Here is a 23,455-nt window from a genome sequence, read left to right on the forward strand (position 1 = left end):
GGCCGTGACGCAACCCAAATCTCAAACACTGGGCAGAGTCAGGCCACACGGACCGTGTCCTCTGAACGCAGGGCTTCTGAGCCAAAGTCAATAATAAAAACACAACCCAAAACCCCCGTGCGTTGAGGAAACAAAAGTGCTTCTGCATCACCCACGGGTTGCGGAAGAACAGGAATTTAAAGTGCTGACACTGAACAGTGAGAGCATCGCAAACCAACTGCAGAGGACAGCAGAGCTGAGCCAAGAAGAAAGTTACAGCCCGACAGTCTCAGGCTAGAAATAAAGCCTGAAAGTTAAGAAGCAACGCTTAGGAAAAATAATAAAGAATAAACAGCGGTAATGAGTCAACTCGGTAACCTAGAAAGAGAACACCGGAATCAGCCCGGGGAGCACAGCCAGAAACGATGACGCGGAGAAGCAAAGAAACAGCACCAGTGAGCCACAGGACGGAACGCCGGCTCTCTGTGAGCACTAAGGTATCAGAGAGAAGCCTCTGCTAGGATGAGTCAAGAATAAAGAAGGGCAGCAGCAACCGTAGCAGGGAACAAGGGAACTTCACGTCGGATACGGCAGGGACTTAAAAACAAAATGTTCCGACCTTCGCACCAAGGAACCGAGAAGGCTGATGACGCGGACGGCGTGGTGGGCAGCCTGAAGACGGTCCCCCGGTTCGCACCCCCGCGTGATCCCCTCCCCCGACGGCGGGCTGCTCCTCGCCACGGGCTTCCAACAAAAACAGTGCAACAAAAGCGAAGATGGGCCGCGTCTGGGATGAGGCTTCACCGCCCGTGGCTTCCGTCCCGCCGGCACGTTCTGCCCCTCGCTTCCACGCGAGCGGCGTGTTGGGAGGCCCTCAGAACGACTGGCAAGGAACTGGATCCTGACCGCCACGCGGGAGCGAAGTTGGGAACAGGTCCTTCCGCCGAGCCTTCAGCGACGACAAGCGGCCGGTGAGAGTGTGGAGCCTGAGGACCCGGCCGGGCTGTGCCTGGGCTCCTGCAGCACGGAAATGGGGAGCCGACACGTGCTGCTGTTTAAAGCCAGCAAGCGCTGGGGCCGCCTGTTACACACGCACATCCCTCCCCAGAACAAGGGTCGGGAAACCCGAACAGATCTGCAGCCGAACCAGGGCGTGAACTCGGATCTATGCAGACCAAGGATCCACGTAAGACACACACAGTCTCGAGCTCATGTGGTGTGTCTTACTCAGCACAGAAAGGGGCAACGGTGCCCGACTCCGGTTAGGAGACCGGCACAATCCAGACGCCGGGCCGGACGAGGACGGCGTGATACGGGATGATCGCCGGCCAGACTCACTCTGGTGACGGGCGCAGACAACCCCAAAGGAAACGTCACGGACCGACCAAACACAGCAGCGGAGCAGAAAACAGCGACCCGCGGCCCAGACGGGGTGTCCAGGAAGGCAAAGAAGCTCCTCGTGGCTTCACCAAATTAACAGACGGATGGAAAAATCTTATGTGATCAGCTCGACGCTCGCAGAGAGGGTCTTTGTAAGACAGTTCCAGCAAAATACACTTCTGGGCATAAAAGCGAACTTCTACCCCGAAAGGGGGCATCTGTGCGGAAAAATAAGCATTCTCTGTTTCCGTAATTTCACTGTCGAACGGCTGACGTCGTCCGAGGAGGCGTGTCAACGTCGGCACCCCCGCCGCGCTGCCCCACCCCACGCGGGAAGGAGCCGCGTTCCGCTGGAGTCCCTCCTGGGACGTCATCATCGGACACAAGAAAGCTTGAAGAGGGCTCCCACCCCTCCCCCACCCCACATGCGTTCTTCCAAACCCGGGGAGCCTTCCTGGGGGAAAGGAAGGCTGTCCCCGTTTCTCGGCTGTGCGGCGTGAGGGCCTGGGGGCCTCTCCCGGCTCAGCCAACCGGCCCCCAGACTCGGGCCCCCGGTGGGTGCCGGTGCACGGCCCCACCCGGGGCCACCTCACACCTGCCAAGTCACCTGACCTGGAGCACGCGTCCCGGGAGTGTGGTCACGTAGGACCCTGAGGAGCCCCATCGCTGCCCCGAGCCTCTCGGTCAGAGCCGTGGGCCACCCTCCTGCCGCCACTGTGGGCGCGTGGCGGAGCCGACCGCCCTGAAGTCCAGCGCGGCCGGGCGAGTCTGCAGCCCCCGTGCTCTCTCCCGCAGCACCCCTGGCCCGTCGTGGGTTGTCCCGTGGGAGAGTCCAGGCTGCCCGCTCTCGTCCCCCGGCCAGGCAACCGTGCGGCTGCACGCAGCACGTGTAAGTGGGACATCTGCCGGGAGGGTCTCTCTGTGGCCCCGTCGGGCTAGAGCCCCGCTCACGAGCGCGGCCGTGGGCTGCCGTCCCGGCTTCCTCACCAGGCTCTGGGCTGCGGACAACACGTATGCTGGGTTCCCTGGCCCGTCTTCTGTATCGACAGCTCTCTCTTCCACCTTTTCCGAACTTTTAATTTAAACCTACGGGACGTGTAGAAAAGGGCTCACACCGCAGGTGTGCCGCTCAGACTTCTACAAGCCACACACGCCCGTGTGACCCACACGTGGCTCTAGGGAGGGGATGTCGCCGTGCCTCCCTCCCCCCCAGAGCGGCTGCACACCCCTGCCCTCCCAGGAAGCCCCCTCCCCACGCCCAGCAGCGCGGGCTGCCTCGCTGGCTCCGTGTGGAGCGAATCAGGGCTCAGCCGCCCTCCGGGCCTCCCTCCCTCCCTCTGCTCGGCTGACCCACAAGACGCACACACGTGCCTGCACCTGTAACTGCCTCCTTCTCTCTCCCACCGCGTGAATATTCCAGAAGCTACCTCTTCATTCTCTTTGGAGACGGGCAGGTAGAGCGATCCCGGGGTTTGAGCGTCAGGACCACAGCGGCCAGGACACTGAGCGCACGGGCCCTGCCGTGCGCTCACTGGTGCGTGCCCAGGAGTGAGGCCGCCTCCCCGGCAGGTCCCGCCACACGGTCTGCCCCGCGGGCGCCCCTTCGCACCCACGGTGGGGCTCCGTACGCTCCACACCGGCCCCAGCGCTTGGTCTCTGCACCGTTTCTGGCCGTGGCCCCTGGTGTGCGGGCCAGGGCCTGACCGGGGCTCCGTCCCCGCGCCCCCCCATGACCACGGTGGGGCGGTCTCTCGCCTCTGTCTGCTTCTCTTCGTCTTGCCACCTGTGACCCCAGGGGGAGCAGGGGAGGATGCGGATCCAGGATCAGAGTCGCGTCACTGTTGCCCCGGTGCCGGGAGGGGAAGCGGTCACAGGGCTCCCCTCAAATCTGCAACAAGGCAAGGACGCCCTGTCGCGCTTCCATTCAGCACCATCCGGAAGGCCCCGGCCCGGCCACAGGGCAGGAGGGCATGAGGAGGAAACAAAGCCCTCGCCACCCCGAGACGTCAGGGACGTCCACGCAGAAACTCCTGAATATTTACGTACGGATGACGGAACAGACCGGGAAGGCGGCTGGCTGTCCAGGCAACACCCCAGATCAAATGCGTGCCTGCTCAACGCCAACACGGAGTTTGAAAAAACTTTTAATAAAAAACAAAGTTTAAACGTGCCACTTACAAAAGCAATAGAAGCGATAAGGGCGCCTGAGAATAAATTTGACCGCAGAGAGTGAGACAGGCCGTGGGACATGCCGGAGCCTCACTGAAAGCCACGACTGTCGCCACAGACGGAGGCAAGGCCAGCTCTACAGCAGGAGGACAGCGTCAGTGAAACAGGTGACCTAGAGAGTCAGTGCCACTGCGGTCAAAACCCCAACAGTTTTTCATGAGACTCAGAAGCCGACTTTAACGTGCACCACGGAGCAAAGAGCAGGAAGGACGTGCAGAGAGCGGGCGGCTGAGGGACAGGGGGACAGAGGACCAGACAGACAGGGCCACGGCGGCACGACGTCAGCAGGGAGAGGGGCCCGCACGTGGGACGACCGGGATTCCACGTGGGGACGCCAGAGCCCCGGGCTCCCTACTCCTCCCCACAGACAGACCGCTCCGGAGGGATGGGCACTTCGGTGGGGCAAACTTGAGAACTCCCACGAGGAAACACAGGATAGAGCGTGAGTGCCCCCGGGGACCCTTAGCGCCACGCAGAAGGCATGGCCCATAAAAGGAAAGATGGAGAACACGGACGGTACAGACCTACAGGTGAGGCGCTGAGCGGGAAACCGGGTGAAGGAACTCAGGGAAACACGCGGGACCGTGAGTACGAGGCAGGACTGGAGAGGCACGTCAAGGCCCCCGCCAGAGATGCTTGCATCCATTCTCTGCACGAATGGGATCCACCCGCCGGCTGCTGGTGGGCGTGCGGTGTGGGGCGGGTGTGAGCCACAGCCCAGGACCACCGCGCGGGCCCGCGGGCCTGAGCCCCGCCACCTCAGGCCCCGCCACCGGGCGCCCCCACCTGCGGACGCAAGCGCGCACGGCTGGCGCGGGTCGGGGTCAGTTCTCACAGACCTCATCTCTGTGTAGACCCGAGGAGGGCCTCCCGGTGCCTTCGGGGACGGACAGAGTTCCCGTTTCCCGCAGGACACCGGCTCTTCTTGTGCCATCTTCTCTTGTCCTGCCCCTGCCATCAGACAACCCCACCCGCTTCCAGCAGCCCTGCTTGAGAAGGACGGACCATCCTTTTGGTCTCCACCTGCACGTGGAGGCTTGGGCACCTGTTACCTGTGTTTTTGCCTCTCTCACGTGCATTCAGGAACTGCCCCGTGGTGTCACCTCACTAGCCCAGTTTACTCCAGTTCAGAAATCAAACAAACGTTTCCGACCAGGGGCTGTAAAAATTACCACCTCAACTTCTCTACAGGCTGAATTCAGGCAGCAACATTTTTTATTTGGTCTGCAGTGTGTTAAAAATAAATAACCGTATATGAAAATCCAGATCGCTAAAAAAAAATCCCGATTTCTGGCTTGTCCCGGCAGACCACAGATCTAGTCCCTCTAGTCCTGCGCCTACCTGGCCATGTTGGCCAGGGATCCGTGCTGGGGGACACACTGGCTGGGGGCTCAGTGCTGGAGCTGAGTGCTAACTGCTGAGGCTCAGTGCTGGAGATGAGTGCTCAGTGCTAGGGGCTCAGTGCTCAGTGCTTGGGCTGAGTGCTCAGTGCTGGGGCTGAGTGCTCAGTGCTGGAGCTGAGTGCTCAGTGCTAGGGGCTCAGTGCTGGGGCTGAGTGCTCAGTGCTAGAGCTGAGTGCTCAGTGCTGGGGCTGAGTGCTCAGTGGTGAGGGCTCAGTGCTGGAGCTGAGTGCTCAGCGCTGGAGCTGAGTGCTCAGTGCTAGGGGCTCAGTGCTGGAGCTGAGTGCTCAGTGCTGGGGCTGAGTGCTCAGTGGTGAGGGCTCAGTGCTGGAGCTGAGTGCTCAGTGCTAGGGCCTCAGTGCTAGAGCTGAGTGCTCAGTGCTGGGGCTCAGTGCTGGAGCTGAGTGCTCAGTGCTGGAGCTGCGTGTTCAGTGCTGGAGATGAGTGCTCAGTGCTAGGGGCTCAGTGCTGGAGCTGCGTGTTCAGTGCTGGAGATGAGTGCTCAATGTTAGGGGCTCAGTGCTCAGTGCTTGGGCTGAGTGCTCAGTGTTGGGGCTCAGTGCTGAATGCTGGGGCTCAGTGCTGGAGCTGAGTGCTCAGTGCTGGAGCTGAATGTTCAGTGCTGGGGCTGAGTGCTCAGTGCTAGGGTTGAGTGCTCAGTGCTAGGGGCTCAGTGCTGGAGCTGCGTGTTCAGTGCTGGAGATGAGTGCTCAATGCTAGGGGCTCAGTGCTCAGTGCTTGGGATGAGTGCTCAGTGCTGGGGCCTCAGTGCTAGAGCTGAGTGCTCAGTGCTGGAGCTGAATGTTCAGTGCTGGGGCTGAGTGCTCAGTGCTAGGGTTGAGTGCTCAGTGCTAGGGGCTCAGTGCTGGAGCTGAGTGCTCAGTGCTAGAGCTGAGTGCTCAGTGGTGAGGGCTCAGTGCTGGAGCTGAGTGCTCAGCGCTGGAGCTGAGTGCTCAGTGCTAGGGGCTCAGTGCTGGAGCTGAGTGCTCAGTGCTGGGGCTGAGTGCTCAGTGGTGAGGGCTCAATGCTGGAGCTGAGTGCTCAGTACTAGGGCCTCAGTGCTAGTGCTGAGGCTCAGTGCTGAATGCTGGGGCTCAGTGCTGGAGCTGAGTGCTCAGTGCTGGAGCTGAATGTTCAGTGCTGGAGCTGAGTGCTCAGTATTAGGGCCTCAGTGCTAGAGCTGAGTGCTCAGTGCTGGGGCTCAGTGCTGAATGCTGGGGCTCAGTGCTGGAGCTGAGTGCTCAGTGCTGGAGCTGAATGTTCAGTGCTGGGGCTGAGTGCTCAGTGCTAGGGTTGAGTGCTCAGTGCTGGGGGCTCAGTGCTGGAGCTGAGTACTCAGTGCTAGGGGCTCAGTGCTGGAGCTGAGTGCTCAGTGCTAGGGGCTCAGTGCTCAGTGCTGGGGGCTCAGTGCTGTAGCTGAGTGCTCAGTGCTGGGGCTGAGTGCTCAGTGCTGGAGCTGACTGCTGGAGCTGAGTGCTCAGTGCTAGGGGCTCAGTGCTGGAGCTGCGTGCTCAGTGCTGGAGCTGAGTGCTCAGTGCTAGGGGCTCAGTGCTCAGTGCTAGGGGCTCAGTGCTGGAGCTGCGTGTTCAGTGCTGGAGGTGAGTGCTCAGTGCTAGGGGCTCAGTGCTCAGTGCTAGGGGCTCAGTGCTGGAGCTGCGTGCTCAGTGCTAGGGGCTCAGTGCTCAGTGCTAGGGGCTCAGTGCTGGGGCTGAGTGCTCAGTGCTGGGGGCTCAGTGCTGGAGCTGAGTGTTCAGTGCTGGAGCTAAGTGCTCCGTGCTGGAGGTGAGGTGCTGGGAGTCTATGCTGGGGCCATGCCCGCTGGGGTAGTGCTGGCAGCCGGTGGGGGAGGTCCGGCGAGCAGGCCAGAGGAAGAGGCACTAGGCCATCACTCCTGTCCACAGAGCCACCCCCAGTGCCTCACGCCTACGTTTCCACTGGCCCCCCTTCCTGCCTGGCCCCTGTCAGAACCGGTGTTCGCAACTTTTTATGGACAGTTTCGTTTACGGAAACAGAAATGCTTACGCCCAGTAACCCCCTAACACATAAAGGAAAGTAAAGGGTGCAAAGCAGCTGGGGCCCCAGGAACATGCCGCGCTGGCCCAGAGCAAGAGAGAACGGCAGGCCGTAACGCATCTTCTAGCAGTTTCTGGGACTCAAGTAACCGTGGTGTGCACCCCGCCTCAAAACAGGGAACGCACCACCGCGTGCTGATGTGTGTGCTCTAACCACTGCCCGTCCGGAAGCGCCTGGTGGTCCCCACTAGCGGATGGATACTCCGCTCACGCGCAGGTACAGGGAAGCAGGTACGGATCAGCCTCAGGACACCTGCCGCGGCCACACGGCTCCTCCTGAAACAAAACCACAACGCTACCGGTCCCGCGCAATTGTTTTTACCAGGCCATTCTACTTCTGCTGATTACCAAGTCACTGAACGTCGCCTGTGAGGCAGTCGTGCAGCTTCGACGCCCCCGAGAGAGAACCTGCCACACAGCAGGAGCGTGCCTTCCACAGGCCAGTGGGACCTGAGGGACGGGGGTCCCTCCCCCGGGACCCCAGGCCGAGACTTGCTCAGGGCTGCGCCAAGGTCCTTCCTCCCCAGCCCGTCCCTGTCTCCTCTCACCGCGTCAGACCAGCACGGTGGCCCCAGGGTTCCCCCCCCGCCCCCGCACTGATGCACCCCACGACCTTCGGCCCCCACGGGCATCTCTCCCAGCACACCTCTACACTGCTGTTTTCACATCTGCTTCCTGCATAACCCAAACCGTGGCAGCCCTCGTTTAACACTTCTTATCTGGGCAAAACTCGCCACAACTAAACCTTATTTTGCAAGGTCTGAACACAGGGATATGTGTATCCTGATAAATGGCACGATCATCCAACGACTCCAGTTAGACTTGGACGGTGTCTAAAGGAGAAGTCAGTCTGTAGAAGCCTGACCCAATCACTGCCCATTCGATACGTCCGTCCTCAGACAGTGCCTCATTCTACTCCTGCTGCGTGCATAATGCCTCCGAGCACACATGAACTTGATGCACTGAATTCTTCCCCAGTGCAACACCATATCCAGCGTGTATCCGTTTCTATCACCTTAGATGGGGATCTCTGCTCCCCGGCCCACCCAGCGCAGCCTTCTGTAAGCAAAAAGTTGTTAAAGGACTACTTACGTGAAGCCAACCGCTTAGTTTCAATATGTCGATTTTTTTTCATACATTGAGTTTTCTGAGCATCAAGGCGCCTTGGATGCAGTAAGACCTTTGTTTGAAATCTAGATTCATCACTTGCTGGCTGAGCAACCCCAGCCATGCTCCCCCGACTCAGTTTTCTCCATCTGCGAACAGGGACCTGCCACGGTCCTTACACAGCTGTTTCAAGAATCTAACAATATAATCTGCACATAAAACACCTCACAGTAATTATAGCTGCCGTCACAGAGCAAGATGCACAGCCCAAGTGACAAGGCAGGGGACACTTTTTAAGTCAGCGTATGCTCATACGGTCTTCAGGTCGCCGATGACAGAAGAGCCGCCGTCTCTGGAACTCTAGGACTCAGCTCCCCGCCCAGGTTTGCAGCTCTCGGGACATACAAGTCACCGCTGAGCGACAAACCTGGGGAAAGGTATGTGGTCGCAGCACACAGCTTTTTACTACCGCTCCAAGTAGAATTCGTTACTATCGTTCTTTGTTACCGATTTCACTCCCCACCCACTTTCAGAAAGGAATCGAGAAGATCCACATTAATAATGCATGGCCTCCCGAGTCGCCTGGGGACAGGCCTCTCGGCCAGCTGCTGGCTTGCTATTCCCACCCCTGCGCCAGGCCTCAGTCCCGAGTCCTGTGTGATGCAAAAGCACTCTGGCCTGTCACATACAGATCTGCTCAGACCACATCTAAGATGCATCCTACCTGCGACCCTTCTGGGCACCCTGGACCACAGCCTCCGGGCCAGTCTCTGAGAGCCTGGGCCCCCCTCCCAAGCACACAGATGCCCTCCCAAGATTACCAGCTCTCATACTTTGCTCAACAAAGATAATCAAAACACGGGGAATTCTTCCAATATCTGAAAGGAAGTCTGTCCGAAGATAAACCACTGATGCGTTTGCCTAAAATGCAGCATTCTGAGATTGGGAATTTGCGATTAATGTTAAGATGATTACGAGGTAGTTTTAGAAAGAGCAGATTAAGTGAAAGATGTTTCGCTTTACAGCTTGAGATAAGTCATTTAAAGCCTCAAACATTCTTTGGTTAACCAAAAGTAAAATGCACGAAGTTTCTGAACAACTGCTTTACAAAATTCAGTCCACCCTTACTGTAAGTCAATTTCTCAATAAGGCTGAGTAACTAAAGATCTTACCTTATACACATCAAGAAAAAGGAAACGGGCAAATGTAGCCGCTCACGACCAACGCTGTGCTCTATAAATACCAATGAGCCGCAAGTTGTACCGATAAACTAGCAGAGTTTTGATAAGGCGGGGGGGGGGGGTGGTAAGAAAACACTGCTTTTGCCAGAAGTGTGTTTTGACGGTGATAGGGGCTCACTGCTAACAGTGAGGGCACCTGGTCTACACCACGTGTGCCTCTCGTGTCTCCCATGTTCAGTCAGTCTGCAAGTCAACAGCCAAGTGTGCATTTCAGGGGCGAAACGTGATTGGGCAAGGGAACCAGACCCTCCCCCTCCAAAAATCCAGTAAATTTGGCTCTTCTCAAACACAACGTCTACTCTACATTTTTCCTATTTATAGGGATCCCGGTATTTCCCTTCTACCTCTGATTTGACCGCAGGTAAACACATACGGACTTTTAGCAGATGGTGGGGTCTCAGAAGATGGGAGCCAGGGGATCTTAGTTTAAATCTGGCCATGCTGATCTGTGACCTACCCTTCAGCAGGCAGCAAGGACTCTGTTTTCTCAGACTACTCTTTTCCAAGGTTGAAGTGTGATCCGAGGTCACATGTCCGGAGGGCTAACCCCGTGTATCAGGGGCAACCCTAATTAACATGGGAAGCCGGAGTAAACACGGACAGACCAGATCACTTCGGTGGATGCACTTTTTCTACCTTTCAAAACAAAACAACTCCTTTGTTCCCCCAGTGCTGGCCCACAGACCTTCACACAGGCCCGGAAGCATTTGTGCGGGAGCAGAGCCGGCCACATGGGCCAGTCCAGGGGCAAGGGCACCCTCTCCGGAGGCGCTGCGAGAATCCCCACTCTGCCCACTGAAGCACCCCTCCGGCACCTTCCCTGACCATCCATCCTACGACACGGACTTCCACCTGCTCTCCCGCGTGCTCCAGGCCATTGCCAGTTCACAGACCTTAGGTAGAGATCCCCCAGGTGGGGCCCCACCCACGTGGGGTGAGCTTCGAACTCCCACCAAGCACGGCCACTCTGCGTGCACACGACATCGGGTTCAAAACATTAAGGCAACTGCACCTTCCAGGGCCGAGAGGCCCTTCCCGCTCTGCACGTCAATGCCACGTAACCTCTCTTTTAAACAGTGTAATCAAGACCCCTAAGCGTGGTTCAGAAAGGGGCCGTAACAGGCTAATTCTGAAACTTAGAAATGAGCTGTAACAGGCTAATTCTGAAACTTTGAGGGCGGCCGGGGGGATGTGGTCACGATGGTCTAGAACAGGGGGAGGGAGCAGCAAGGAAGGGGGCATATTAAAGAATGTTCAGAATCAGCCCAAGACCCCTCCTGAAACTTTTAAACAGACGAAACACTGATGAGTAATCCCTACATGAGTACAATCAGGCTGCGGAGCAGGAACGGGAAGCAAGGAGGGGATCTCTGGGTTTAGCCCCGCCACCCCGAGCCCCAGCAGCACCCCGGGGCCCCACCAGCACCAGCACCCGGTGGTGGACTGGGGTTCTCTGGGATAATCGTCACTTCCCACATGGCCAGCTACTTCCCAAACCAGCCTCTCTCAAGGCCAACAGCCCTCATTTTTCCTTCTCATGAGACTGTATTTCCTACAAAAAGGAACCTGCCTGCTCAAGTATTCCCTTAGACAAGACTGTTGGTATTGTGCTTTAAAAAAAAAAAAAAAAAAAAAGGCCAGGGAAGCCATTTAGGAAGGCATCTTCCCTACCGCAACTGAACTTCTCTCAAAGTTAAAAAAAAAAAAACTGCACAATTTTTCAAGGTAGCTTCAACTGCTAATAAGCCTCCTTTCCGACAACCTTGACGTCCAACGTTCCGGGGTCCTCCGGGTGGCCGTGGGGGTGGAGGCGGCTCTTGCCCCGAATGGCTCTGGCGTTACTGACTGACCCCATCACTGAACGGTGGAAATTCACAGTCGGCCTTGTTCCAAACGCCAAAGTCAAATCGGAAAACTCAGCACCCGCCACCCCACCTGCAGCCCGCCCTCTGATTGAGCAAAGAGTGAAACTAAGCCGTGGCCACGGGGCGAGCGGGGTCGCGGGCGCCCCGCGGGGTCCCAGGTCCCCTGTGCCGCCCCCCCCCCACCAGCCCGGCAGGGGCCGCCTCGCGTCGGCAGGGAGGGGAGCAGAGTCCGCGGGGAGACAGGGGACAAGGGACAGGGGGTCGCGCCCTCCCATAGCCCTGGGCCGCCCGTCCCCTCCCGGGGCGCCCCGTCCCCCAGCGCCCCCCCACCGCCAGGGCCCGCGTGCCCCCCCACCCCGGGCTGCAGCGGCCTGAGTGGGGGGCGGACGGGGAGGTGTCCTGGGCCTCGGCCGGACCAGGCGCCGGGAGGCCGGCGGTGCGGGGAGGACCCGGGCCCGCGGACCACCCCCCGCCCGGCCACCCCGTCCTCCTGCAGGCCCCACGCCGCAGAGGGCCGGCTGCGCTCCGCCCGGCGCGCGGGGCCAGGGGCCGACCTCGGGCGGAGGGGGGGCGGTGCGGGGGGCGACCTCGGGCGGGCGACGACCTCGGGCGGCGGGGAGTGGGGTGGGGGCGACCGCGGGCGGCGGGAGGGGGGGGCCCGACCTCGGCAGGGGCCGCGCCGCTCACCTGCAGCCGCCGCCACCTGCTCGTCGCGCGCGCGCGCGCGCGGCCTCGGCGTCGCCTCCGCGGCCCCTCCGGCCGCTGCGCTCCGGCCCTGGGCGCGCCCGGCCCTGCGTCGGGCCTCAGCTAGTGCGGCGCCCGCCGCCCCCGGCCCCCATCCCGCCCCGCCCGGCCCGCCGCCCTCCGCCCTCGGCCGCACCGCCCCGCCACTTCCTGTGCGCGGCGATCCCACAGTTCCGCCGGCGCGCGGGGAGGGGGGACACGCGGGGGGGTGACACGCGGGGACACGCGGGGGGGGGCACGCGGGGGGGGACTCGGATGAAGGCGCGGGGGGGGGGCCCCGGGGTACACGCTGGGTCACGTGGGGGACGGGGGACACGTGGGGGACACGGGACACCAGGGAGGGGGGTTGGGGGGGACTCTGGCAGAGGTCGGTAACGGACGCCCGTGAATCCGAGGCAGAGATGGGAGCCGGCGGCGCACGTGGGGTGCAGGACCAGCGAGGTGGGGCAGGGGGGCAGGACTGACACAGGGAGGGGACCGGGCGGCACAGTATGATGGGGGGCAGGGAGAAGGCACCTCAGGTCAGGAGACCACCCCCCTCGTTTCCCCGGCTCCCTGGGGGTTCCCCCCTCCCCCGGGGCACTGGGGTTGTTTCCGGGCGGGAGCTCCTCCCCTGGTCCGGTCCGTGTGGGGTTTGCTGCCCCATGGGGTTGGATGGCCCGCGTCAACGTGGGGACCATCCTGGGAGCCGGGGCTCCAGCTCCGCGCAAGGATACATTTCAGACCCACGTGCAGCGCCCTTTGACTTATTTATAGTTGGCACCAGGCTGGCAACATTGTATCCGCATTTGACCCGGGAGGAAACTTCCCGGAACTGGTTGGGGGAGCCTGACTGTGACCTGCCTAGATAGCCACACCTCCAGGCCCGGTCGCAGACGGCTCTGCCCTCTTGGCCCCAAAGCACCCGAGCGAGCCCCTCACGGAGCACCTGCTGATGTCTGAGCCTGGAAACTGCCTGGGGGGGGGGGGGGGCGGTCATTTCCACTCTGCTTTCTCTGCGTGGTACCTCGCGTGACTTGCCGCCTGTGGAGGTCCTCAGATCCCACTGGACCTCCCTAACTTGGACCAGTTTCATTGGAAAACTATCGAAAATACCAGGCGCCCTTGCCGTCAGCTGTGCCTTATTTTAAACTTCCTCCAATTATTTCAGAAAACACTTGGACTAAAAATAAAATAAAATAAACACACGTGCACCTGTTCTACTCACAGTTCCCTTATCCTTGAAAAAGAGTTCTGGTTTGCGGTGTTGGTGGAAATGTAATACTTGTGAAACCCGGGAGCCCACACCGCCCCTTGGAGTTGTCCTCTTGTCCTACAGGTGAATTCCCACAGGAACTCCCAGATGTGGACATAAGCACGTTCTGTCGCACAGCACAGAATTAGAGAAATCTGAAAGCAACTCACGGACACCTGGTTAAATAAACTCCAGCATACTCATTTAATACTTCTTAGAACATTGAAAAATGTATATGGTAATTCTGTATATGCTAATGTTACACAATTTCCAAGATTTGTAAAGTTAAGAGAGAGATGGGGCGCCTGGGTGGCTCAGTCTCTTAAACATCTGACTCCTGATCGTGGCTCAGGTCATGATCCCAGGACCATGGGATCGAGCCCCCTGTGGGGGGCTCTGTGCTGACAGCCCAGAGCCTGGTTGAGATTCTCTCTCTCTCTCTCTCTCTCTCTCTCTCTGTCCCTCCTCCACTCACTCTCTCTCTTGAAATAAATAAACTTAAAAAAAATTTTTTTTAAATGGGAGTGAAGTTTCAGGGCAATGGCTTACAACGATCCATTTCCTGTATTAAAAAGCAATATATGCATATATACATCCAGAACACTCCTGGAAGGGTAAATATGAGACTGTTATCTGCTGCGCAGGGATTAAGTAAACTTTATTGTTGATGGGTGGTAATCTTTAATCATATACACACATTTTACAAGTACTTTTTAAAAACTAATTAAAATATGTACCTCATCACTTAGACACTTGATGGCCACTTAACAGTTACTTTGAACTTTTAGATCAGCTCAAAGATACTGTATTTGTCTCAACAGAACAAAGCACCATCAATATAATCTATATTTGGATAGAATCTGTGATCATACAGACCTTAGCTAGAAGGAACTTTTATCTGGAAAAGCTCAGCTGAACAGACGAGCAGAGTAAACATTTAAACAGAACTTGGAAGTCAGCCAGCCAGCTCCTAAAGGCTTCCTGGGCCCTACACAGGGCACGTGCTCAGATTGACAGGCAACGCGGTCACCACTAGGATTTACGAGTGTCCCATCCGTGTGCATTATTTCACCTGCTTCTCCAAACAAAGCCCTGAGCCGGCACAGCAAAACTCCGCGTCTCGTCCGCCAGGATGCAGCAGCCTGGCTCCAGACCCTGACCCAGCCTCAGGGCCCGTGCTCCTCCTGACCCCACAAGTGATGGCTTCTGTGTTGGGAGACAGACTCGGGTCCCCAGCTGCCCAAATTAACATGGGAAAGGAAAAGTCTTACCTAGAGGAACAGAGTTGGCACAAATGTGCAGGGAGAGGGGCTCCCTGCACGAATGAAAAGAAGGGAAGTGGAACGTGAGTACCCACCCTGTGTGAGGTGCGTCCTGGGAGAGGGACTCCACACTCATTATTTGCTGTAAATCTCAGAACCAGCTTGCTTGATCCCATTTCACAGGTAAGTAAACCAGAGCCCAGGAGGCGATCCTAAGACCAAATGGCGGACAGCTGCCTACCCCCAAGCCTAGAAGCAGTCTTTCCAGCTGGGAGATTCTCTCTTGTTGGTGAACTGCCCCCCGTCAAGCCCTGCCCGAGGCCTACTCAAGCCTGGATGGCAGTGTGGGTCCAGGTGAGTCCAGACCGAGGAAGGCTTCCTGGACCAGCTTCCTGTGCACGGGCATCAGGTTGTTGCCACTGCCGGGGGAACCGAGGGCCAAGGCTCAGAGCTAGCCTGTGACCTCGGACAAGGACACAGCACACTTGGGTCTTAGTTCCCTTTCCTGTGAAACAAAGAGGTTCCCACGCCGGACTTCCCTGTTCCCAAGAGTGTGCCAAGAGGACCAAGCTGGGGCCAACTCAGGCATTTTTCAAAAGTCTAAGGCAGGGGCAGCTGGGGTGGCTCAGTCGGTCAAGCGTCTGACACTTGATTTCAGCTCAGGCCACGATCTCACGGTTCATGGGTTCAAGCCCCATGTCGAGCTCTGTGCCGACAGCTCGGAGCCTGCTTGGGATTCTCTCTCCCTCGCTCTCTGCCCCTCCCCCGCTCACACACCCTCTCTCTCTGTCAAAAATAAATAAACTTAACTTTAAAAAAAAGGGCTTCTACAGGGCAAAAACCCTACAAGGGATTTTTCCTGGCAGAGAGACTGGAAGTCCTGGGGTGCACTAAGCCCCTGTTCCGAGGTGGTTGTTGAGAAACTGTCCCGTCTGGACGTCCTGAGTCAGACAAGACGGTTGACATCCATCCTCCAGACGTCGAGTGTCACTAGAGAATACAAGTCGGGGCACTGGAGAGAAGCCTGGCCTGATCAGCCTGGAGGTCAAAGTCAAGGTCACAAGAGCGGGTGAAGCCAGTGCCTAGCCAAGGACCAACCTTGGGCCAACGTCCAGCACGTGGGGAAGCCCTCCGTGCAGGGGTGAAGCCCTGGGTTTGGATCCAGCCTCGCCCCAGCTCTGAGGGTGGGTGCCTCAGTTTGCCACGTGGGGACGATAGTAACTTCTGGGTGCGGTGGCCGAGCTGTGGGCCCTGAGGACCTGTGACCTGAGCGCAGGGCCTGTTCTGACAAGAGCCACCCAGCTGACAGCCGTGCACTGTCACCAGCATCCTTTCACGAGTCCCTGGGTAGAGTCAGGGGGTGCCAGACCGGGGGGGCAGCTGGGCCAGAGGGTGGAGTGGGGCGCACAGACGGGGACACCAGAACCAGGCCGTGAGGCGCAGCCTGAGGCCCCCTCCCCGCGCAGCCCCAGCCTGCGGAGCGGGTGCGGGTCCGAGGCACGTCCGTTCGTGGCCCCACGCCCCTAACGGGCCATCTGTGCTCCAGGCCTCGGTCAGCGGCAGCGAGGTCTGAGACCCGCCTGCCCAGTCCTGCCCCCCTTCGTCTCGTGCAGGCATCACAACACCCCTCAAGCCCCTCGTGCCCTAACCCCCGCTCGCTGTGTTCTGCCTGGGGGCCCCACCTGACACAGGCACCTGCAAGAGACCTCGCCCTCGCCCCTTAGAAATGCTGCCTGACCAGGGCGCTCCCCGGGGGCTGCACCCAACTCTGCAGGCAAAGGCGGGCGTCGCAAGCGTCCACGTCCTGACCTGGAGGCCCGCGGGTCGCCAAGTCAGTAAAGTGGTCCAGGCTCCTCGTAAAGGTGGGAGGCTCTGTGCACAGGGTGGGCGGGCAGGAGACGCATGGAAGCATGACCTCTCAAAGGAAGCTCTCCCTCCCTCCCCCAGCACCCCCACCCAGCCACACAAACACTTTTTTTCTTGGCGAGAAATCAGTTTCCAAATTGCTCTCTAGAGTTCAAAAAAAATAAATGAATAAAAACAAGTGAATACTATTTCTAAAGCTCACCTGTTCAGTTCTGGTATTTCTAATGCACGTAGGCGAGCCCGAACCCAGCTCACAGACCTACTGTGCCGTCTAATTCCTGACAAGTAGGAGAAGGAGGTACCCAGGACTGTTGTTGGTGGGCTCAATGAAATACTTCCAGAAGAAACACCCCAGCGTGTCAGTATGAAGGGGGGAGGGTATGACATGCCTCAGGCATAGACAGAGATCATGACATGATTTGATGGGGAATAAAATATTCTTAACACCCCAGTACTCAGAGTAACAGAGGAAGAGTTGTTTCTGGAAGAAGAGAGGCACGGGTAAGTGCCCCTGGCCACGGAGAAAGAACGGGCCTGCACACCCTCCAGGGCGTTAAAAGCGAGCTCAATGTCACTTCCTGGAAACGCTTAGCCAAGACGTCGTGACACATAAAATAAACGCATCCTTTAGCACGGGGACGGGCCGTGGACGTGCCCTGTGTAGTCACAAAATGAATCCGTGTGTGTTCCTCCTTTTCCTCACGGCTAGCTAGGGCGTGGGGGTGGGGGCCGGGTTCTCAGGTGCCCTCCACCCTGTTAGATGCAGCGACTTCTATCTTGCAAGCCCCCTCTGCGTCTGGACCTGGGGACGGGTGTGGGGGCGTGGGGACGCGAGTGGTCGTCCCGGACAGGACCCGTGAATGCACTGTCGCAGGCGTGGCTCAACGGGGGGGACAGGGTTCTCGCCTGGCTGAGCGGATCTTGCTGAAACGGGGCCTCAGTTCCCGGCATGGTCCATGGGGAGTACCGGTGCCCCCTCCCCGCCCCGCCCTGCCCACCGCCCCGTGAGGTCTCTGGGAGGACCGGGTGAAGGCACACAGGGAAAGCCGCGCTCACAGTTTCTCTGAAATCCCTCCCCTGGTGTCTCCTCCGCCAGGCCTCCTCCCGGCGGGCTTTCCCTGCCCCACCGCCCCCTTTATGGGCCGCTGCCCCCCCAGGCTCTCCGGCAGCACCCTTCAATGTCCTCTTGGCTCCTGTCACTGTGTGACTTAGCCGGCTTGTTTCTGCCCTGGAACCCCGCCGGGCCGGGCAGGGGTGCGTCGTTGAGAACAGCGCCCCACCCGGCCCCACTGCGCCCCAGCCCCTGTATCCTGTGTGCACAAAAGGCCGCAAATGTGCTTTCACAGGTGGAGGTCTCTGAGGCCGGGCACATCCCCGGAGACTGCTGGAGGGGCCCGCAGGGATGGACACTGTCTGAGCCCCACTTGCCGTATCAGTCGGCGGGGACGGCCCAGGTGACAGAGTCCACCCTCTCATGGTCTGGAGGCTGGACGTCCAAGGTCATGGGGTCGGCAGGCTCCTTCTGAGGCCTCTTTCCCTGACCTGTAGATGCCACCTCTCCCCTTGTCCTCCCGTGGTCGTCCCCTGTGTATCTGTCATCTCTTCTTGTAAGGACACCAGTGAGTGGCCTCTTTGATGACCCCGTCTCCAAACACAGTCACATTCAACACACGTTGGATACGAGACTTGACGTATGCATTTGGGGGTGTCGGCCCCTCCCACAGCCCATGCGTACGCTCTCTCTCCTTTTTACTCTGTGCCACAAACATGTGGTTCTTATCAACGCTGGAGGGCATTCTAAATTCACCTGCGCCTCACAAATCCCAGGATGCCGGGGCAGGGGAGCCGTAAGGGGCACGCCATCCGTGAAAGCGAAAGCGGGCTCACGTGGAGAAGCGGGGTGCTGGCTGGCCGGGTCGGTGAGCGGCCCTGCTCTGCGACACCCACCTCCGCTGGGGCTCGGCGGGGGCTGCCACCTTTGAGGAACGGGACCTAAAGGGAGCTTAGAGTCTGGCAGGAGAAAGAAACGAGATCAAAAGTAACAACTATCTGCTCCCACTGTCCTGGGATCATTGTCAGCAGAGAGTCAGCACCTGCTGACCCAGTGAATCAGAAGAATGATGCGGCGATCGCAGGGTCAGAATAACGATACGGCGGGGGCGCCTGGGTGGTTCCGTCGGTTGAGCATCCGACTTCAGCTCAGGTCATGATCTCGGGGTTCGTGAGTTCGAGCCCCGCGTCGGGCTCTGTGCGGACAGCTCGGAGCCTGGAGCCTGTTTCGGATTCTGTGTCTCCCTCTCTCTCTGCCCCTCCCCTGCTTGTGCTCTGTCTCTCTCTCTCAAAAATAAATGAACGTTAAAAAAAATTTAAAAAAGAATAATGATACAGTGACAGCAGGGTCAGAATAATGATACGGGGGTCACAGGGTTGATGATGGTGGTGACAACAGCCCGCACCTGCCGTATGTCCTCCACATGCCCTGCTGTTCTAACAACACTATGAGGCAGGGACTGTCATCCCATCTCTAGGGGAGGAAACCGAAGTACAGAGAGGCTAAGTAGTTGGCCTGAGGTCACACAGCCTGGGAGGTTCAAGGCCCGGTGGCTGCTGGTCAGGCTCATTCCTAGCGCATCAATGGGATCCCTACTTGGGATACAGTCCGGACCCGTTTCTGACCCCCTCTCCTGGGGACACACATGCTTCTGGCTCCTTCTGCAGCCCCTCCCACAGCGGCCAGATCCCTGCCAACTCCCAACCTCACAGCTTATGAACTCGGCGTGTTTGGCCTCTGGAGCAACATGGGGACCCAAATTCCTGGTGCAAAGTTGTCTTGCACGTGAAATGAGAGGCTAATGGGAAGCACCCACCACTGTCGCTGCCAAGAGCCCTGGGCTCACAGCGCCTGCCCCCGCCGGCCCCTCCCCCCGCAAGTCCCTCGGGGCTCCCAAAAACGGACGGAAGCTCCCTCCTGGGGACCCAGCAGCCCCAGGCTCCTACCACTGCCAGCAGGTGCGGACCACTCCAACACCAGACAATCTACAACCAAGGTCCCGCTAATTAGATGGCAGGTGGATGGCTGAGAGCGGGGCCCCTCTTACAGCCAACCCACAATTGAACCGATGACCTGTGTCATGGCAGCATTGTGGTCTCAAGGACACTTTTGCCCTGACGAAGATTGGGTTTGAGTCTGTAATACCTGCCTGTGGACCAGGAACGTGGAGCCTACCCAGGGTAGGACCCTTATCTCCACGGAGACCCCCCCACCCCCCACTCTGACCCCTGCCTGGACTCCCAGGCGGGATCTTCTCACTGGCTGCCTTCTGCCCGTCTCCTCCCATTCACCCAGCACCTGCCTGTGCTTTTGTGCTCGGCTTTGACTGTCATCATTCGAGAAAACATGGGCTGAATAGACACTCTTCCAAAGAAGACGCCCAGATGGCCAACCGACACGTGAAAAGATGCTCCACATCACTCATCATCAGGGAAATGCAAATCGAAACCACAATGAGACACCACCTCCCACCTGTCAGAATTGCTAACAATAAAAACAAAAACAAACAAACAAACAAACAAAAACAACCAAGAAGTAACAAGTGTTGGCGAGGATGCGGAGAAAGGGGAACCCTCATGCACTGCTGGTGGGAATGCAAACTGGTGCAGCCGCTCTGGAGAACAGCATGGAGGGTCCTCAAAAATTAAAAATAGGGTCGCCTGGGGGCACCTGGGTGGTTCAGTCAGTTGAGCGTCTGACTTCAGCCCAGGTCATGGTCTCACGGTTCGTGGGTTTGGGCCCCACACTGGGCTTGCTGTCAGCACAGAGCCCGCTTCAGACCCTCTGTCCCCTCACTCTGTCCCTACCCTACCGGCGTGCTCTCTCTCTCTCTCTCTCTCTCAAAAATAAATAAACATTGAAAAAAATAGGGGAGCCTGCATGTTTCAGTTGGTTAAGCATCCGACTCTTGATTTCGGCCTAGGTCATGATCTCAGGGTTGTGGGATCAAGCCCCATGTTGGGCTCTGTGCTGAGAGTGCAGAGCCCGCTTGGGATTTTCTCTCTCCTTCTCTCTATGCCCCTCCCCTGCTCATTCATTCTCTCTCTCTAAATAAATAAACATTTTTTAAAAATAGAACTACCCTACTATCCAACAATTCCACTACTGGGTTTTTACCCAAAGAAAATGAAAACACTGTTGGGACGAGCAACTGGGCTCTACTCCTGAAGCGAGGACTACATTGTATGTTAACTAACGTGAAAATAAAGAAATACTAAGAAAAGAAAAACAAAATGAAAACACTAATTTGAAAAGACATGTCCACCCCTGTGTTTATAGCAGCATCCTCTACCAGAGCCAACTTATGGAAAGAGCTGAAATGTCCATGGAGTGATATATGCCCACGATGGAATACTACTCAGCCATCAGAAAGAATGAAATCTCATGTATGGAATGAGAGTTCACTATGCTGAGCAAAGTCGGAGAAAGACAAATACCATATGATTTCATTTACATGTGGAATCTGAAAAACAAAAGAAGAGGCAAAAGCAGTAACAGACTCAGGAACCCAGAGCGCAAACTGGTGGTTCCCAGAAGGGAGGGGGCCGGGGGGCGGGTGAAATGGTGGCGGGAAGGAAGAGGCGGCGACTTCCAGTTCTAGAATAAACGAGCCACGGGGAAGAAAAGCACAGCGTGGGGCACAGAGTCGATAATACTGTGATAACGTGGGGCAGCGACGACACTTATCGAGAGGAGCGACGCTCCGTGTGTAGAATTGCCCATCAATGCGTCGCGCACCTGAAACCAGCAGACCGCTGTTTGTCGATCACACTTCAATAACCTAAGCAACAACAACAACAAGCAGGGCTGCGTTGCGATGCCTGTGAACCGCCTGCTCCCAAACAGGCTGGGGAGCCCCCCCAAGTCCCAGGCTCCCCCATCCCAGTCCCGGCCCCGCCTCCCGGTCCCAGGCCTCCCCTCCTGGTCCCCGCCCCCCGCCAGTCCTCAGGGCCCCCCCCTCCAAGTCACAGGCCCCCCCTCCCGGTCCCGGCCCCGCCTCCCAGTCCCAGGCTCCCCTTCCCGGTCCCGGCCCCGCCTCCCAGTCCCAGGCCTCCCCTCCTTGTCCCAGGCTCCCCCTCCCGGTCCCGGCCCCGCCTCCCAGTCCCAGGCTCCCCCTCCCGGTCCCAGCCCCGCCTCCCAGTCCCAGGCCCCCTCTCCTGGTCTCCGCCCCCCGCCAGTCCTCGGGCCCCCTCAAAGTCACAGGCCCCCCTCCCAGTCCCAAGTTTCCCCCTCCAAGTCCCAGGCCCCCCCTCCCAGTCCCCGTCCCCCGCCAGTCCCCGGGCCCCCCCTCCAAGTCACAGGCCTCCCCTCCCGTCCCAGGCCCCCCCTCCCGGTCCCGGCCCCGCCTCCCGGTCCCAGGCCTCCCCTCCCCGTCCCAGGCCTCCCCTCCCGGTCCCCGTCCCCTGCCAGTCCCCGGGCCCCCCCTCCAAGTCACAGGCCGCCCCTCCCAGTCCCAGGTTCCCCCCTCCAAGTCCCAGGCCCCCTGCTGCTGGGCCCATTCGCCAGGACACTGGAGCGGCGTCCCCACCTCCAGCACTGGCTAAAGCACCCGCATCCACGTGCCTGCCTTCTGCCTGCGACGCACCAGGGCCCCTGTTGTCCTGTCCCATCAGACATCTTCGCTGTGCAAAGCAACACCGGGAGGGCCACCCTGGGCCACATTTCCCCAGTGGTGGCCTTCAGGCCCCGGGCGCACCCAGCCCCTGACAGCTGGCTCCCCAGCCCCGCCCAGCCCGTGGCACAAAGAGCCCCAGGAACGTTGCTCTCCTCCACCCAGAGGTGGGGGCTGGGCTGCTCTTGCAATTTGCTTTGGCCAACGAGACGACGGCAAAGGTCGTACAAGATGAGAAGCTAACTTAAATGCCACTTGAAAATGGCTAGAATGATCCATTTTATGTTATGTGTATTTGACCATGATTAAAAATAAACCAATCCGTTGTTTAAAAAAGAAGTCGCTTTAAAAGGACCTGCTTGTGGTCCACCACATGAACGACAGGTCTGTGGCTGCTGAGGGGCATAGAGTCCCATTGGGGCACCTCGATGGCTCAGTTGGTTGAGTGTCCGACTTCGGCTCAGGTCACGATCTCGCGGTCCGTGAGTTCGAGCCCCGTGTCGGGCTCTGTGCTGACGGCTCGGAGCCTGGAGCCTGTTTCGGATTCTGTGTCTCCCTCTCTCTCTGACCCTCCCCCGTTCATGCTCTGTCTCTCTCTGTGTCAAAATAAGTGAACATTAAAAAAAAATACATAAATAAAATAGAGCCCCATCATCCCTGTCAGCCACCGTGAGGAAAGCGAGGCCGCTGACCGCCAGCTGGGTGCAGAGGCTGGTGACCCTGCCAGAGCCAGAGAAGAACCGCCCAGCCGAGCCCGGCCTCACTGCCAGCCGCAGAACCACAGGCCAAATACGTGGTTATTCTCTGCCACTCGGTTTTGTCTGTCACACACTGAGTACCCGCTCTCCACCAGCTCACACTGGGAGGCGTCTCGACACATTCTCCTTCCGACCTCAGGGTGGGAGACGCACGAACACGCGTTTCCAGGAAGGAAGAAGCACGCTTTGTCATTCGTGCTGTGTGTGTTGTGTGTGTGTGCTGTGTGTGCTGTGTGTGTGCTTTTGTGTGTGCTGTGTGTGTGTGCTGTGTGCGCTGTGTGTGCTTTGTGTGTGCGTGCTGTGTGTGCTGTGTGTGTGCTGTGTATGCTGTGTGTGTGTGTGCTGTGTGTGTGTGCTTTGTGTGTGCTGTGTGTGTGTGCTGTCTGTGCTGTCTGTGTGTGCACTGTGCTGTGTGTGCTGTGTGTGTGTGCACTGTGCTGTGTGTGCTGTGTGTGTGCTGTGTGTGTGTGCCGTGTGTGTGCTGTGTGTGTGTGCTGTGTGTGTGTGTGTGCTGTGTGTGTGTGCTTTGTGTGTGCTGTGTGTGTGTGCTGTGTGCGCTGTGTGTGCTTTGTGTGTGCTGTGTGTGTGTTTTGTGTGTGCTGTGTGTGTGCGTGCTGTGTGTGCCGTGTGTGTGCTGTGTATGCTGTGTGTGTGT

General features: G+C 58.4%; 1 protein-coding gene across 1 annotated transcript in view; it reads right to left on the bottom strand.

Moving 5' to 3' along the window:
- Positions 1 to 12,113, bottom strand: part of AGPAT3 (1-acylglycerol-3-phosphate O-acyltransferase 3) — an 83,243-nt gene extending 71,130 nt beyond the window's left edge. The window contains exon 1 of the mRNA XM_027041486.2: positions 11,961 to 12,113. The gene's annotated coding sequence lies outside the window, so the exon portion shown is untranslated. The remainder of the gene's footprint in view (positions 1 to 11,960) is intronic.
- Positions 12,114 to 23,455: the final 11,342 nt, after the last annotated feature.

This window comes from Acinonyx jubatus, chromosome C2 (assembly GCF_027475565.1).
Source record: "Acinonyx jubatus isolate Ajub_Pintada_27869175 chromosome C2, VMU_Ajub_asm_v1.0, whole genome shotgun sequence".
NCBI lineage: Eukaryota > Metazoa > Chordata > Mammalia > Carnivora > Felidae > Acinonyx > Acinonyx jubatus.